This window comes from Amblyomma mixtum, chromosome 3, assembly GCF_055824585.1.
Source record: "Amblyomma mixtum isolate Tamu chromosome 3, ASM5582458v1, whole genome shotgun sequence".
NCBI lineage: Eukaryota > Metazoa > Arthropoda > Arachnida > Ixodida > Ixodidae > Amblyomma > Amblyomma mixtum.
Window position 1 is genome coordinate 86,791,350 of NC_143014.1, and position 15,039 is coordinate 86,806,388.

A 15,039-nucleotide genomic window follows, 5' to 3' on the forward strand; every position below is an offset into this window, starting at 1 on the left:
AAGCCAGCCAAATGCCGTGATACCTTGACATATTCTGAGCATATACTTGTGTGTCGGTCTCGGGAGCATATCCCGGCTGGTGTGCTTTGCCAGTGCCCAACGCGTATTAGTATACATCTCCGCATGCACGCTCTTGAGCTCAAGACTGCGACGTCACCTAGCCAAAATGCGCGTCCGTGTTTTACTTGGAGAATGCTTATGCGAATTACCTCGAACTGAGATGCCTCGTTTCCGTTCATTCGACTCACCTGACACCTGTGCTGGTTACTAGCAAAGACTGAGCACTTTAGAACAGCAAGACGCAGGCTAAGGCCAGGGCACTCTGTGCTTGGTTATGTTAGGTTAGGCTTCACTTGCGCGTGGGCTGGTCGTCTGCTAGTGTATCTATCTCCTTTGGCATAGGTAGGTGTGAGGAGCACTGCGTGACTTTAGCAATACACACGCTGCTTCCTGATTTAAATATCTCCCACGGTTGCTGGGTGGCTGTGACGTTCTTCTGGTGAGCATAACCTCGTGGGTTGAACACCTAGCCGCAGCGGCCATATTTCAATAGGGACCAAAATGCAGACATGGTTGTGTACTTATATTTCGGCGCACCTTAGAGAGCCTCGCGTCGTCAAAATCATCCCACCACTGCGGCGTCCTCCATAGGCCAGGTTACAGCATCAAATAAGAAAAGAATCGATTGCTTTCTGGTGGTTTCACATGCTGCGATTCGCTATAGGCCCCAAGGAAGCGTTCTTTGATAAGGTTGGGCGCACGATATAGACCTCTCTCTTGCAGCCGATGTCCGTTCCCGCTTTTTCATAGGCAAAAATGAAAGAAGCTGCGACGTTGAGCTGCGGTCACCGATAAGTGCCACTGTAAAAGAGCAAACGAAACTGTCGCTAAGTCAGCACTTAGGGAAATGCTTCACCACTTAGAATAATTCAGTGCTTTCTTCGTGACATGCAAGCCGCCGTGGTGGCGTGTGGTTATGGTGCTAGACTGCTGACCAGAAGACGTGGGTTCGATTCCGGCCACGGCGGTCGCATTGCGATGGAAGCGAAATGCTCGAGGCCCATGTACTGTGCGATGTCAGTGCCCGTTAAAGAACCCCAGGTGGCCGATATTATTGGGACGCTAATTGCCACAAAACGAAGCCAATCATCACATGGGCTGGGTTACTATTCAGATTCCTTAACCGCATGAGACCGTTTGTGTTATCCAGCCCTAGCACAAACGAGACTTGAAGCTTCTAAAATCACCCCATCTTTTGTTTCGCAATGTACAAGCATTTGTCATGGTTTTGTCAAGAAAAAATACCCTTTGATCCCAGCTTACTCCCTGCAGAGGGGACGCTAGCAGTCTCCTCAGTCGTTTCGAAACTTTAGAGAAATGCAGGCATTTTAATCTAAGTGCCATTTTTAAAACGCTGACGATTGTCTAACCGAGCAAGGCACGCATTTTTTAGCCCCGTGCTTAAGTGCGATATTCCATTTCTTATGCAAGATAAAATCTAACATAACTAATGTGCTAACAAACGTACAAGTACCCCCCCCCCCCCAAAAAAAAAAAAAAAAAAAAAAAAAACGGCTGATGGCGCTCCATCAAACCTGCGCTGCGCAGTGAACGCGCGCACGCGTTGACGCCTGTACGCTTTTCCGTGCACTTTGCCGCGACTCTTTGTCGTCGCTTAGTTTAGCGTTCAGCCACCTGGGATCTTTAGCGCAGTTATGTTTCTCCGCGTATGATCAGGCGCCGTTTTTATTTTTATTTTAATTTGCTACTTTATCGCGGCATAAGGCATATTTGATTTTTCTCAGCAAAGGCTCGATTCCTTTGTTACTGAACCATCTTTTGTCTGCAGCCAGTGGCGTGACGTCCTAGGTACAAATTATTTTATTTTTTCCCCTTTTTAGGACGTCGTCTTTTTTTATTTTTACATGATGCCTTCTGCACGTGTTAGCTGATTTATCGCATTTTCTTGACACGTTGCATCTCGCTGGTCTTCTATAAGTAGGCGTTGTGCCGTGGGAAATTGTGAACTCGTCGAATCCATTTCTTTACTCAGTTTCCTGCACTTTCACTTTACTGCGGTCTCCACGCTATTTCCTCGTCGCTAATCGAAGTCCCTGCAAATGTAGGCTTCTGCAGGTGCGCCGTTCGTCGAGGGATCGCGCCAAAGCGAAATCGCCCTGGTGCGCGGGCAGGAGCGCCGTGTCCGTATCACTTATTTGCCGTTGACAGCGCCGGTTCCGGACACGCGCGATGCGGGCTGTCGTGTGCGGCGCCGTATCTGTGCGCGGCGTCCAGCTTCCACGCCGGGAACGTGCCTGGCACTGATTACCATTTTGTCGCGCCGACAGCGCGTAAAGAGTGCGTTCGGGGCGTAATTGGGGCTCATTTTCGCGCTTATCGCTTGTGTGTGTGTTTCTTTCATGCGCGGCGCCGTGCACCGCTGCAGTGACACCGGGAGGCGACGGAGCGACACGCTAAGAGGAGAAGGGAAGGAGGAGGGGAGAGGAGTCGGACTTGCATGCGCGTGAGGGGCGGCGGGGACGCCTGTGCTGCGGGGAGGGCGGTGATCACGTCTGATGTGTGCGGCATTTGCAGGTGACGCCACGGCAAGTTGTTCGTACGGGCCAGTACGCGCGCACCTCCGCTGAGTCGTGCTTTAGGAACTGTTCGCTCGCTTCCGTTATCTCTGCGTTCTTTTGTTTTGTTCTCTCTTCTCTTCCTCCCTTGAGTAGCCGCCGTTCATTTTCCTTTCTTCATTTTTGCTAGGTCGAACCCGGCGGCGTGTGGGCGCCGGCTGCGCTGCCTGCTTATCGGGTCCTGTGATCGAAGCGCCGCCGCGATGATATCTGGCGGCGGCGCTCAGCGACCGGCTGCGGCTTCTCGCGCGCGCTTGCTTGCCGCGGGCCGGCAACAATGGGAGGCGCTGCTTCCCGTGCGTCCTGGCCGTCTTCGGTCGCGCCCGGGCGCATGTTCGCTTGTCGTCGGTGCTACGCTTGAGAGGATTCTGCGAACGCGGGCTGCCTCCCGGGGCCGTCTTTAGCTACGGTACACGGGTGGAGCGTTGGTGAGAGGCTGATATTGCGGGAGGAAGATAACTACCTCTGCTAGCACCCGGCCTCATTGTTCGACTGAAGGCAGACCGTTCAGGCTGCCCCTGCGGTGTTCGGCTTCGAACGTGGCCGGCTGTGAAGCCTATAGTGTAGTTTAGGCGCGCTTTCTTCTGTATGCGTGTTTTGGGCAGAACTCTGCTTCAAATGCGCCACCTCCTCACCCCGTCCCATATTCACTATCTTGTCTTCTCAGCACCTGCTTATACTGGCGAATGTGTAGAAAAAGCAGCTGTGTAGCGAGCATTGTTTAGCGAATGCACTGCCTCCTGTACCTTTTTCCTTTGTTTCCGATGAGACGCTGGGGAGGCTGGAAGGGAACGCTGAAACGTTAATGCCGTCGACTGCGAGGAAATGTAATAAGCAGCATTTTGTGGAATACAGCTTGACTTGGAATCTGCAAGCTAGATCTGGAGAAACACCGTGGAAAACGAACTGATGCCGCGAGGGGACTGGCTGTATGCTTGAGTAGCATGATGTGTGCGTGCCTTTCACCGAGACTAGCGAAGGTAGGAGAGGAACAGTAGCAAACTCAGGTGTCCGTGCTTGGGGAGCTTGCCTCTTTACTCTGAGCTTGCGCCTCCATTGTTCTGTCGTCCACGTGTTCACCGGTGACGGTGACATACCGGAATGCCACCGTCACGCCTTAAAGCTTATTTACAGGCTTATCCTTTTTTTTTTTTTACTCTGCAAAGAAGAAAAAAGAAGGCTGCTTGTAGTTAGGGATCTTGGCTACTTTCTTGTATACCAGGAATGCTGCCTAGGCTGCGGCGGAGGGGCAGCGTGCGTGCCTGTCCCGAAGTAACAAAGGCCATCTGGCTTCGCGTCGAACACCGGGGCTTTTCAGAGGCGCTGTGGTGAGAGCGCATTTTCCAGGGACCTCGTGGCCATTACTCCGCCCGGGCTTCGAAGAACAATTACTGGAAGTTGGGGGTGTCTCCAAAATTGTCTTCGCCTCGCGGATTTGTCTCCTCTCGTAGCCCTGGTCTCCCATCTGCAAAGCCTAATGGCGTACGCAGAACGCGAAAGCGGGCGGGGCAGAGAAGAAGAAAAGGGTCTCACTGTGGTCGACGGTGCTTGAGTGCACTCCTGAGCGCTTCCGTCTGCAAAACAGACCAGGAACAATGGCAAATCTCTTCCGGGGACCGGGCGCTATGCGACATGGCCTCTTTGTTTCTTTTGAGCGCTGCGGCGGGGGTGCCCGTCCCCTCCTTTGTCTTCCCCTGCGCGTCTCCCTTTTTATCGCTGTCATGCGTCCTTTAGCCACCTCAAGGCCATGGCAGCGTGAATCCTGCTCGCCCGGCCGCGTTCTGGGGATCGTCTCTTTGTGCAGCCTCGAGCGTTTTCGAGACAAACACTGCGCGCGCGGGGAGCTCCTCCGCGAAAACGCGGCAGGGGGAGGGCATCGTCGCCGAGTGGGACGACCGCCGGCGGACGGCTGTCACTGGGACGACCCGCAGCGGGGCCCCTTCTCTGTCTGGACCCCCTTCTCCTTTTCTTCCAGGGATTAAAGCTTTGTAATTAGCTCCCCGAGCAATAATTACGGCCGCCTTTCCGTGCCTTCCCCGATCAGCATGCGGGCGCGGGGGTGACCTTGGTCGCGGCGTTCTCGCCAGCCTTCGCCACCACTGCCGATTCGCGTGGAGCGCTTCTTCGGGGAGTGGGGAGGGGGGTCTGCCATTTGGAGAAGGTGCCGTGGGTAGGGTTCTCCGATTGAGGAGGGTTTCCTGCCTTCTTTCTCACTCTCCTGTGTTCGCATCTGCGGCGAGGGGGACTACTCTCGCCCCCCACCAGGCGAGCCTGCAAAGCGTTGTGAAAAATGGTGGCGGTTTTCCTGATGACAAGGCTGCCGGTAGCCAGCGTCCGTCTGTGAGCACTACTGGCGGGAGGAGAGCGTCGTGGACCCCGCAACTCTCTTGACGCTTGAGGTGGGAGCCGAGCGAGGCCTCGAGCGGCTCTGCTGTCTTGTCTGACGCGCGCTGTCGGCAGTGCATGCACACCATGGTGGTGTAAGCTCTCGGAGGGGGAAGAGAGGGGGGCGCTAGCAACGCTGTTCTTTCGAAAGAAAACGTGCTGGGATCGGCCGCGGGTCTGTCTGTACGTTGACCTTACGATTTACCAACGCCGCGCCGTGCTGACGTATTGCTCAGTCCTCAAAGATCATCTGTATGGTTTCATGCGGCAGCCAGGAATATTTTAGCGCAATTGATGCCTGTTATTGCTGGTAGTCATCGTGTTTCCCGTGCTCCTCTACTGGCATGTACGAAGGCAGGGAGTTCGGCCACAGCGTTCCACCTGTGCTAACAATTTAACCGACGAAAATTGGTCGGGGCGCTATTGGTCGGGGCTTGTCTGTAGTACGACCGATGCACTTGTGTGTGAGCACGCCTTAGCTGTTGATTTCCGCTATATCTAGTAAGGATGCAGTCCTCTTGCAGTCCAACCGCGCGTGTGGACTACCTATAACAGTCGAGTTCGTTCCCGTATCGGCGCCGCGCGAGACCTTGCTAGGGACTAGCCCTTGACATTAACAGAACGCCGGCGCGGCTTTTGTAGGAAAACTTGAGCTTTGTGCAGCGGCATATGGCAGTTAGGCTTAGCAGCGGAGTGTTTGTTCTTCATCAGGATTTTCGCAGAGCTTTGAAACAATTACATAAGCGGGCTTTTGCGCAATCAGCACGTGTTTGATACTCTTTCGCCACTTCTTCCCTTGCGAAAGCCAAATGTTCTCGGCCTTTCGTTATTTAGTTGTGACAGCGTCCTAAAGAATATAAGAGAAATAAACGCCTGAGAGCGAGCAGTTTTCGCGGCTTTCGCAAATAACCGACGTCGTTTTCAGCGCGGCCATGAAAAGTATAAGATCAGCCTGTATTTGGCTCCTTCCGCAGTGGTTCATTCGTGAGAGATCAGACGATCTCGAGGCATATTTGTGTGTCTAAAAACGCCTTCGCTCAAGTTTCTGCTTGTTTTCTTACAGGTGTTCGTGTAAAGGTGCTTCGCCTACGTCTGACTATGCATGAATTTCGGTAAAGGATGTGTAACCTTACCTGCTGCGGTGGCTTACTGGCTATGACGTTCGGATGCTCTGCACAAGGATGTGGGATCGAATCCTGGCTGCGACGGCCGCTTTTGAATGCAGGCGAAATTCAAAATGCATGAATGCTCGTGTACTGCGCGATGTCAGTGCAGGTTGAAGAATCCTAGGGCTGTTAAAATTAATCCGGAGCCCTCCACTGATGCGTGCGTCATAGCCCATGTGCACCTTTGGGACGATAAACCTCACTTACTATACCGTACCGATAAGTATCACCCCCCCCCCCCCCCCCCCCCTTCCTGCTAAGCCCTTGCGCATTCGATGATGGAGAATTTTGACTGCTCGCATTTCATGCTGGTGTCTGTGCTCGGCGCTTACTTAATTTTCAAAGCGTTGTCATATCTGACTGAGAGGCCGTGCGAAATCAGCGGTATCTTGTTTTATGCTTCTTATTCGAGAGGTGTCCGTCAGGGAGCAGTGTCGGTCGTCCATTGACATGTGCACTCACAATTCGCACTCTCGTTAGCATACCGACGTCTGTCAAGAACTTTCAGACTCGCGGAATCTGTTGCTCGGCGCTTTTTCGCAAGATGCATACGAAGGACTGAGCGTTGTCCTTTAAAAAAATAGCGGCGATATCGCAATTTTCCACCGGTGTTTCATTTTCTGTAGCTTTTTTTCCCTTTGTTTCTCCACTGTAATCGGGCCTTAGAATCGGCGGAAAAACGAAATACCACTCGCGCGCGCTTTCGCGATCTGTTTCAGGATGCAGCAGTGCATCGGGGGACGTCGCTCTCGCTACTTTGTCGCTTTTCGTGCTAAGCTGTATATTCGCAACTGGTCGGTGTGCCGTAGAGCCGCTCTGTTCGCTTGTGCTCGGCACACGTTTGTTATGCGAATCAGATGTGATACTCCATCAGGTCTGCGATAAAACGGGAAGAGAGGGAGAAGGAGCCTCGGAGGTTATCAAAAGACGCCTACGAGGCGCATACGCCACGCCGACGCCGCCGTTCCCGTTCTCCACGAGATGAGGAAATGGAATCGTAGGTGGAGCCTTCTCTCTATTTCTCCTTCTTTTCTGGCGTTATTTAGCTGCGATGGCGCCTGATTGGGCGGCGCCGGGCGTCGCAGGCCCCACCACGAGTCTATAAACATGCCACTGTCGCCGGTTTCCACAACGCTGCTGTCTCGTCGGAAACTTCAGAGAACTCGGGGCTTGCTCCTGGCAGCGAATTGTGTATAGCCGCGCGATATTTCTTTTCGTTTTTTTTTTTCGCGTCTTTCACGAGCACCGAGTTCGTTTCTCTCTTTTTCTGTCATTTTTTTTTTCAACAACAGTCATAGGCACCTGCGAGTTTTTTTTTTTTTTTTTCAGATTTGGCGGCAAAATTTTGAATCGAGCACAGGTCGCGTACGCGGCTTTTGTGCGCGACATTCCCGTTTACCCAATCAGAGCGTAGATTCTTCCGTTTAACTAGTCTAGCCGTTCCCAAAGTAAAAGAGCGATTTTTCGCCTCCTCTGGTAGCTGTAGACAACGATATGGTATGGCCTGGTTTAATGAAACTTTGTGCCGATATCGTCAGGGGGATGTTGCTTTCCTAGGTACACACAGACTACTTCATTTCAAGCTTAACGAATTCTGGCGTGCTGTTTTAAACGCCTATCTAATTTCGCGTGCTCTTTTTGCAACCAGAAAGCGCAATGAGGTATTTCGAGTTAAAACTCTCTTTTAAGTTGCGTGCCAATTCGAATTTCAGCCATAAGCTGTGATGACAACGCAACAAAGGCACAAAAACCAGCCGCCACGTCACCCGCTTCGTCTCGGTAGTTCATGAACCCTGGAGGAGAAGAAAAATGCATTGCTTATGTCGCAGCGAAGGTGCCGCATCAACGGTTATCGTCCTTTTTGCTATGTGCAGGCTTTATGCTTCAAAGAGCGTTAGTTTTGTCAATTATCTGAGCATCAATGCTTGCCTTATAAAATTGTAGGCTGAGTCGGGTAGGCGACTTGGAAGTAATCTCAAATTCTGAAAAGAATTGGTTTGCAACAGCAGCTCTCAGTTGCTGATCTGAATGGGGCGATGACCTGGTTGCGAAGGGACGGGCAGGCACGAAAAAAAAGCTGTCCGTTCAGACAGGCATCAAGTGCCGGTTTTGTACGCATGCAGTGACGTTCAAGGCAAGCACTCCTCCCGCCCAGTGCATTCAAGAATGTGCCGCCATTGCATCGGAGCAGCTATGACGCGAGTAATCAGACTTGAAAAACGTGAGCAGTTGCAAACATGAGCCCGCCATCAGAGTTATCCATTGTTGACCATGGTAGTCGTGCAGATCGTCCAGCTTTGCGCGCGCATGTTGTTTCAGCTGAACTGAACGCTCTTTATCTGGTTCTTTCTGCAGGTGCAGTCTCTTGAAGCCTTCTCAACATGCTAGGTGAGTGTACGCCATTTTGATTCTCCGTGACCTTAACAGGCGCTTGCCTTGTCCCCGTTGTTGATCGGGAACTGAGCGCCTGTTCTGCTAACGCGGTAAAATGAAGCGCGAACGAAAAATGCAGGAACGATTTAGTTTGCCATTTGGATGCTTATCTTATTTTTGATTTTTTTTTTATTGCGCACCTGGCTTCAGAGCCCTTTCCTTTGGGTGTGCTTTCGTCGGCCTTTTTGGACGCCGTGTTTCAGGCAGCGTATGCTAAAGCGAATCTTTAGCTCTGTTCGCGTTTCATGTTAACGCGGTGGTACTTGCACACTGAATGCTCAGTGCTCATTTTCGTACTTAGGAGCGTTAATAACGACTAAGTACGAAAACACAGCGCTTATTCGCTCTCAAGGGGATCACTTTGCTTTCGTTTAAAGGTTTCTGAGCTGAAGTTCGCGTGATCACTCGAGGTGTGCAGCCGCGCCCGAAACGCAGCCATGACTAGTTCGCATGTAAAGGACGAGGGGTGCTCTCGCATCAGAATATGCATGGTTTCGGAGACGTGGTTTTGCACGGGGTAACACATCGCAGTGGCGCGTGCTAGTGTGCCTACTGATGTTTGTATATCTCTTCTGTGTCGAGTGTAGCGTTGCATTGCGGCGTGGCTTTATATCCAAGCTGTACAATGCAAATGAACGTGTATCTTTTGAGGCGAGCAGCAGTTTCCTATTTGAGGCTATCCGAGAGTCCAGCTTCTACATCAATTCAAGAATGATAATAATAGAATGTCGTTGCCTCTTACTCATATCTTCCTATCGCTCGTTTCTTTCGTAAAAGAATAGGCTAACTCTGCAGAAGTAAGTTTCAGTATTGTACTCCGGTGTATCGTTAAAATCAGTGTTCAGTTTCATATCATTTCGCTGTTTCAGAAACTAAAAAGGCACGTTGAGAACGGGCAAATATGACCGATTTTAGAACGAGTTTCGCCACGCCACCGCTGCGGGACTGAACGCGGTAGTTCTCTGGTGATCGCCGAGTGTCGGCTATCGGTGAGAGGTTAGGTATGAAGCAAGGGATGAATTCATGGGTAACTCTTCTCATGGGTAAATTTCTCGCTGATATAAACGCCCTTTTCGCTCAGGTCATTGTGGTCAAGGAAGATACCTAATATGTGTGGCGCTCAGCCTTTCAGAAATCTGATGTTGCATATTACAGTGTGTCCGTCAAGAACTCTATCCTGCGAAACTTGACGGCAGATGCCAATATGTCACTGGACGTCGCATCTTCAACGATGTTGCCGCAAGCTTTAATGTTGTGGTGGTTGAAAGATAAAAATTGCTAGCAGCATGGCGACCGCAAAAACAGTGGGAATGTGCTGCGAGTTGTAAGGTTGTTGTGCTTGTCAGAGCATCGATGTTACGCAGCATATCCTCATTTCTATCACAATCCTTTCTTTTTTTTTGTAAGTAACACTCAAAAACACATTTCTGTCGTGGTAGCTGCGATGGATTGCGTGAAAGTTCTCTCCAGGCGCTCTGGCTTAATCTCCCAATTTGACAGGACTGAAATACAGTTCGCTATCCTTGTCAGAAAATTCAGTCCGGTTGATGTAAAAAGAGATAAACATAAGATAACTCTTATTTCAGAGCTCAGACTTCGTGTTCGCACAACATTAGAAACAAAGTTGAAGGTGAAACAAACACTGCCGTTTCGTTCAATATGGCGACGAAAATTGTGGCTGGCTTTTGATAACCTTTCCTTTTGAATAGGCTTTCTGGTCACACCAACAAATGTCCATCATGAGGCGTGTCTTGTAGTCGCGGACTTTTCCCTGCCGTGGACAGATAACCCTCGCCAAACTCTCCTCCAAGCGCGTCCCGGCGAAAGGCACGCAAGTCTCAACGAAGGAAAAGTCGCTGAATGATGAGTCAGGGGTAGAGTAGCTGATGCGAGCCGAACGCTGCTTCTTTGCCCTCTTCCTTTGTCAGAACCACCCTGAGTCAGGTGAACCGTATTCAAGGTTTGATACAGGGGCTACACGTTTCGATAAAGTGTACGTTTCTTCTCGTCGGTATGGCCGGCTTTCAGCTCCGAGGGCCGAAGTTTCACGAAAGGGGGCTTTAGCGGCGGCTACCTCATCCTCCGTCTCGTGGACCGCAGCAGCGCCCCCGAGCTGTGCGCGCCAGGCGTTCGTGGCGGCCATGTCGTCGGCGGCGCGGGGTGGCCGTGGTCAGTCGCGGGCCGCAGCTGCGTTCTCCGAAACGTGTCCTGCGGCGACCAGTTGGTCATCGGCGCGTTCGCGGAGCGTGAGGCGCAGCTGCGGGTCCCCCGCCCGGCCGCAAAAGAAGCAGGCGACAGAAAGAAACGCACCGCGGAAGTCGCACAAATTGCGTCGCTGTGACAGAGCCGTTTGTCGTCTTTGACACCCTTTTCCCTCTCCGCGCTGACGAACGCTGCGAGACGCGAGGTATTTTTATTAACAGTCCGGCCCCGGCCGAGTGGACGCTTGTCTGCATGCATGCCATCTGCGCCAATCAACGCCCACTGAAGGAGCTCGGTTCGCAGTCCCATATATCCATTGTGAGACGGACGAAAGGAGAGGGGGGGTGGGGGAAAGAAGTAGAAGAGCGACTCAGCCTCGGAATATGTGAAACGTTCATTAGTCAGCTGACTGAAACGGCTGGGCACCGCACACACATCATCGCGGGGAGCGGATACGTCTCTTGTTCTGTGACTAGGCGCTTCCGTTTATTTTTTTTCGCCGGCGCCAAGCAAGAAGTGCGGGAAGATGTGTTACTGGGCGTGAGGAATTCGTTCCCAACTCAGATATGTTCGGACGAAGGCGGCTGCACCCTGCTGCGCGGCGATCGAAGACCGACTCTGTGGTGACCTCCGAGAATATCTACGGATAGGGGCACTCGGTTCTAGTGGCAGTTTTAAAGGGTGGTCGTTGAGTGTTCGGAGCTGTGCTTTGGCCGGAGTTTATAAAAATTCACGTTTCTGGTGCATGAGCTTGATCGGGCCGCAGTGCGTGTTATACACAGCGCATTCTGTTTGGTGGAGTGTAGCCATGGCGCTGACCGTGCGTAGTCAAACTCAGCAGTGACGTTGTCGGCGTTCTTTCTCCTTTTTTCTAGCTCCACGCAGCCGTTGCGAGGGTTGGCAAGGCGACTGGTCGTTCTCCCTAAGCGCGTTTGCCGGCAAAGCGTTGTGTATCAAGAAGTTGCTGTTCTTGCTCGTGGCTGGCAGGGCCGCCGGATTGCGCCTGTGCGCCGAGCGAGTGATAAACGAGCTTGTTTGACTAAGCACATTGCCCGCGGAGAAAGTCTAGTCGGCGAGGCGGAGAAGGGGTCGCGTCTGCCGGGCGGAGGAGGGAAAGCCCGCCGCCGTTGACGGAGCGTCACCTGAATGTCGTGTGGGAACGGGCTGTCCCAGCGATCGGCCCATCTCGTGTTCCCCCGCCGCCGGTGTGCGGTTTCGCTCTGTGCCTCTCGTTTGCATGGGCAGTTTGCTGCAGGCGCTGGTCCGACTGCTTCACACCCCTTCCTCCTCAATCCTCCGGCGGCGCGTTGTTTTGACGCCTCGCGGAGGCAACTTGAACCGGCCGTGCAGAATAGGGTGTGGAGGGAGCGGCAAAGGAGGAGAGCACAGCCACAGGCAGTCCGGCTGGTTCCACGAGCGTTTTGCTTTCAAGCCTCCATCGTCAGAGGTGGCATGGCCCATGAGAAGCCCAGGAGCATTCGACACATTTAACCTGCGTGCGGTGTCATAAACCGCCTCGGTGCGGCCTTCGTGTGGTGCCGACTGTAGCCGCCTACGATTAGTTGATCGTAGAGCCGTCATAGGTGTGAGGTTTCCTCAGGCACCATTTGCTGCTCCCTAGTGTGGCCGAGCTCGATTCCGTGTTGACACAAGTACTAATTTCGGAATCCGCGCTTTACTAGCCAACTTCCGTTGTTTGTGCAATATTTATATCTGCAGCATCGGTGCCGACGACGGGCATACTTCGAGTCTCGAACACACTCGCGCTCTTCGTTCGTCACGCACGTCCACGGCCTTTCGCTGTGCTGTGGGGAACGGAGTAGCGGTCAGTCTCTTTCCGGCGATCGGTGGTGGTGGCGCGGAAGTGTCGACGCAAGCGCAGCGGGACGCGGCCACTCGTCGCCGGGCGAACGCGTTCGTGCGCGGCGGCCCCCTTCGGCGAGCGCGGACAGTGTCTTCCTGCCGCGCGCTGGCTTATTGTTTCCCGGGAAAAATCGGGGCCACCTGTACTTTGGCCGCTGCTCGTCCGGTCGTGAGCAGGGCGAGCCTCTCTAATTACGCCTAAATGAGGCTGGCCTGCCCGCGCCCCCTCGGCGGGGGCTAGGCGCCAGCTGGCCGCCCGGTTTCCGCACCACCGGACTCGCCGATTGGTGCCGCCGCAGAGATCTGCGAATGCTGCACTCGGGCCCTGTTTGCTTTCTCAGGAGGCGGCTTCGACGGCTGGCTGACGCACGCTTTTCTTTGGCTCACCCTCTCCGCACACAAGTACCGGCACGATGGCGTAGTGAGCGCGAGCGTTTCCGGTAGCGGCGAGAAAGCTGCTTGCGCTTTGGCGAGCATCTTGGGCGTGCCCGGCGCGAACGTTCGGATGGCGGTGCGTCCTCGCTGCGGCAACAAATCGTCGGCGTCGGTACTTCCGATGTGCCCGTCGCTTTCGTCGGAAACAGTGCTGAAGAAATCCAGCGGTCGCTCGGGCCGGATCCGCTCCCCAGGGTCGCCTCGCGCGCCGACGTGTTACGCCGCGGTGTCTCAAGGCTCTGCCGGTTTAATTACTTGTTTCTGCGATGGCCGCGCACTTTCCCGTCCCGCGCCTCCTCCTCTGGCGCGCTTTAATGACAGTGACGAGTCCCGTCAAAACGATCCTGTAGTGTATCCGGGATGGCCGGCCCTCGTCTCATCATCATCAGCGGCGGCGCTTAATTTATTTGCTCCTTTTCCTCGGCTTTGTTGTTCGCTTTTGGCGTGCCCTCTCCCGGCGTTATTATTTGGCGCATCGGGAGCGAGTGTTTTGCGGTGCGTGCTCCCGTCCATCCGTCCGTCCGTCGCCGCGAGGGCGAGGAGGAGGGGACGGCGAGTCGTGAAACCTTTCTTTCTTCTCCTTCCGCCGCTGCTGCCTTCGTTGTTCCCTGCGCCGGTACCTCTGCTATTTGGCGCCTCAAATTGGTTATAATACGGCTTGCGTTTTTCGTAGATATAATTACAGTACTCGCCTTCGTGAGTGCGGCGGACTTTGCACGCTTTCTGTCTGGCCGGCGCCCCTCTCCCGCGAGGAGGCCGACAGAAAATGACTGAGAGCGTTTATAATTACAAAGCCCTCGCTCATTTTCCAGTCGTCCCGCGGCGTCGTTTGGAGGCGCCCCTCTTCGCGAGCGGCCGGGTGCTTTCTTTTCGCTCGTCGCTGCCGACTTTCCTGCTATTTCGTCCTTTCTTCGTACGCTAATAACGTCTACTTAGTGACGGACAGACGTAGATGAGATGGTAGATGACTGGAATCCCTTTTCCCTCTCCCTTCCCGCGCCGCCGCGTGAGCCTCTCGTCACGCTGGCGTGTTTGTACAAAAGAAACCGGGGGCCGAGCAGATCGCCAGAAAAGCTCGAAACTGGCGAGGCCGGTCACGCAGCGGGAGCCCCTGGGTCGCTTGCGTGCGCGCGCTCTCGTGAGAGCACGGCCGCCCCCCCTCCGGTGTGTCACCCTGCTGCTCGTAGCCCCGTGGCGCTGCTCTGGCGGCGGCACCAGAAATTCCCCCCGATTACCGGCGAGATCGGCTGGTCGCGGGCGGCGTAGCACCTCTCGCTTGCGTTGTCAACGGCGATGCATGACGCCCTGATGCATCTTGCAGGGTGCGTCGTCTGGCAGGGTGCTTGCGTATTTTATCCGCACTTATAGAGGGCGTTTGCGAGACTGTTCAGAAACTCATAATCATTCCTTCGCGATCAGCAGTGCTTTTAAAAAGGGCTAGTTGGTCTTTCATTATTATGGGGGGTCTTAACTTCAGAACGGACAAAACAGACGAAACAACACGAGACACCAAACGCAGTGTCTCGTGTTGTGGATCATGATGGCGGAGGTGGCAGACATCATAAAATAGGGGAAATGTTTTGATTAGTCGGCCAGTTATGCAAGAGTGGTAACATTTAATTACCACAGTTAGATGTTTGTTTGTAATTTGTCAACTGTAGTGGACCATTGGTGTATCCAGTATCACGCACGAGCGCTTAGCCTAAATTTTTAGCACCGGAGACAATTGCAGTTCTCCATATCTAGTAATTTATATTGGATGCGGCGACGATCCGCTAGAATTAGCTAATTGCAACAAAGCGTAATGGTGTAATTAACAGTTTAAATAGTTTACTTTGGTTAATAACCCTACTAATTACCATATCACCCGTCTTGCGGCGTCCCCCTCTGCTGGCATCACAATCGCAGAGGAAGGACGA

General features: G+C 53.2%; 2 protein-coding genes across 10 annotated transcripts in view; one reads left to right on the forward strand and one right to left on the reverse strand.

The window, feature by feature from the left end:
- LOC149350833 (thiamine-triphosphatase-like) overlaps positions 1-15,039 on the reverse strand; it is a 663,235-nt gene that overhangs the window by 621,062 nt on the left and 27,134 nt on the right. The window lies entirely within an intron of this gene.
- The window catches only part of zfh2 (Zn finger homeodomain 2), a 339,472-nt gene that overhangs the window by 251,797 nt on the left and 72,636 nt on the right, over positions 1-15,039 (forward strand). For 7 of the 9 annotated variants that reach the window (XM_089579993.1, XM_089579998.1, XM_089579994.1 and 4 more), the window contains one exon: positions 8,543-8,575. The exons of the other annotated variants lie outside the window; for them this stretch is intronic. The gene's annotated coding sequence lies outside the window, so the exon portion shown is untranslated. The remainder of the gene's footprint in view (positions 1-8,542; positions 8,576-15,039) is intronic. 9 annotated transcript variants of the gene reach the window in all.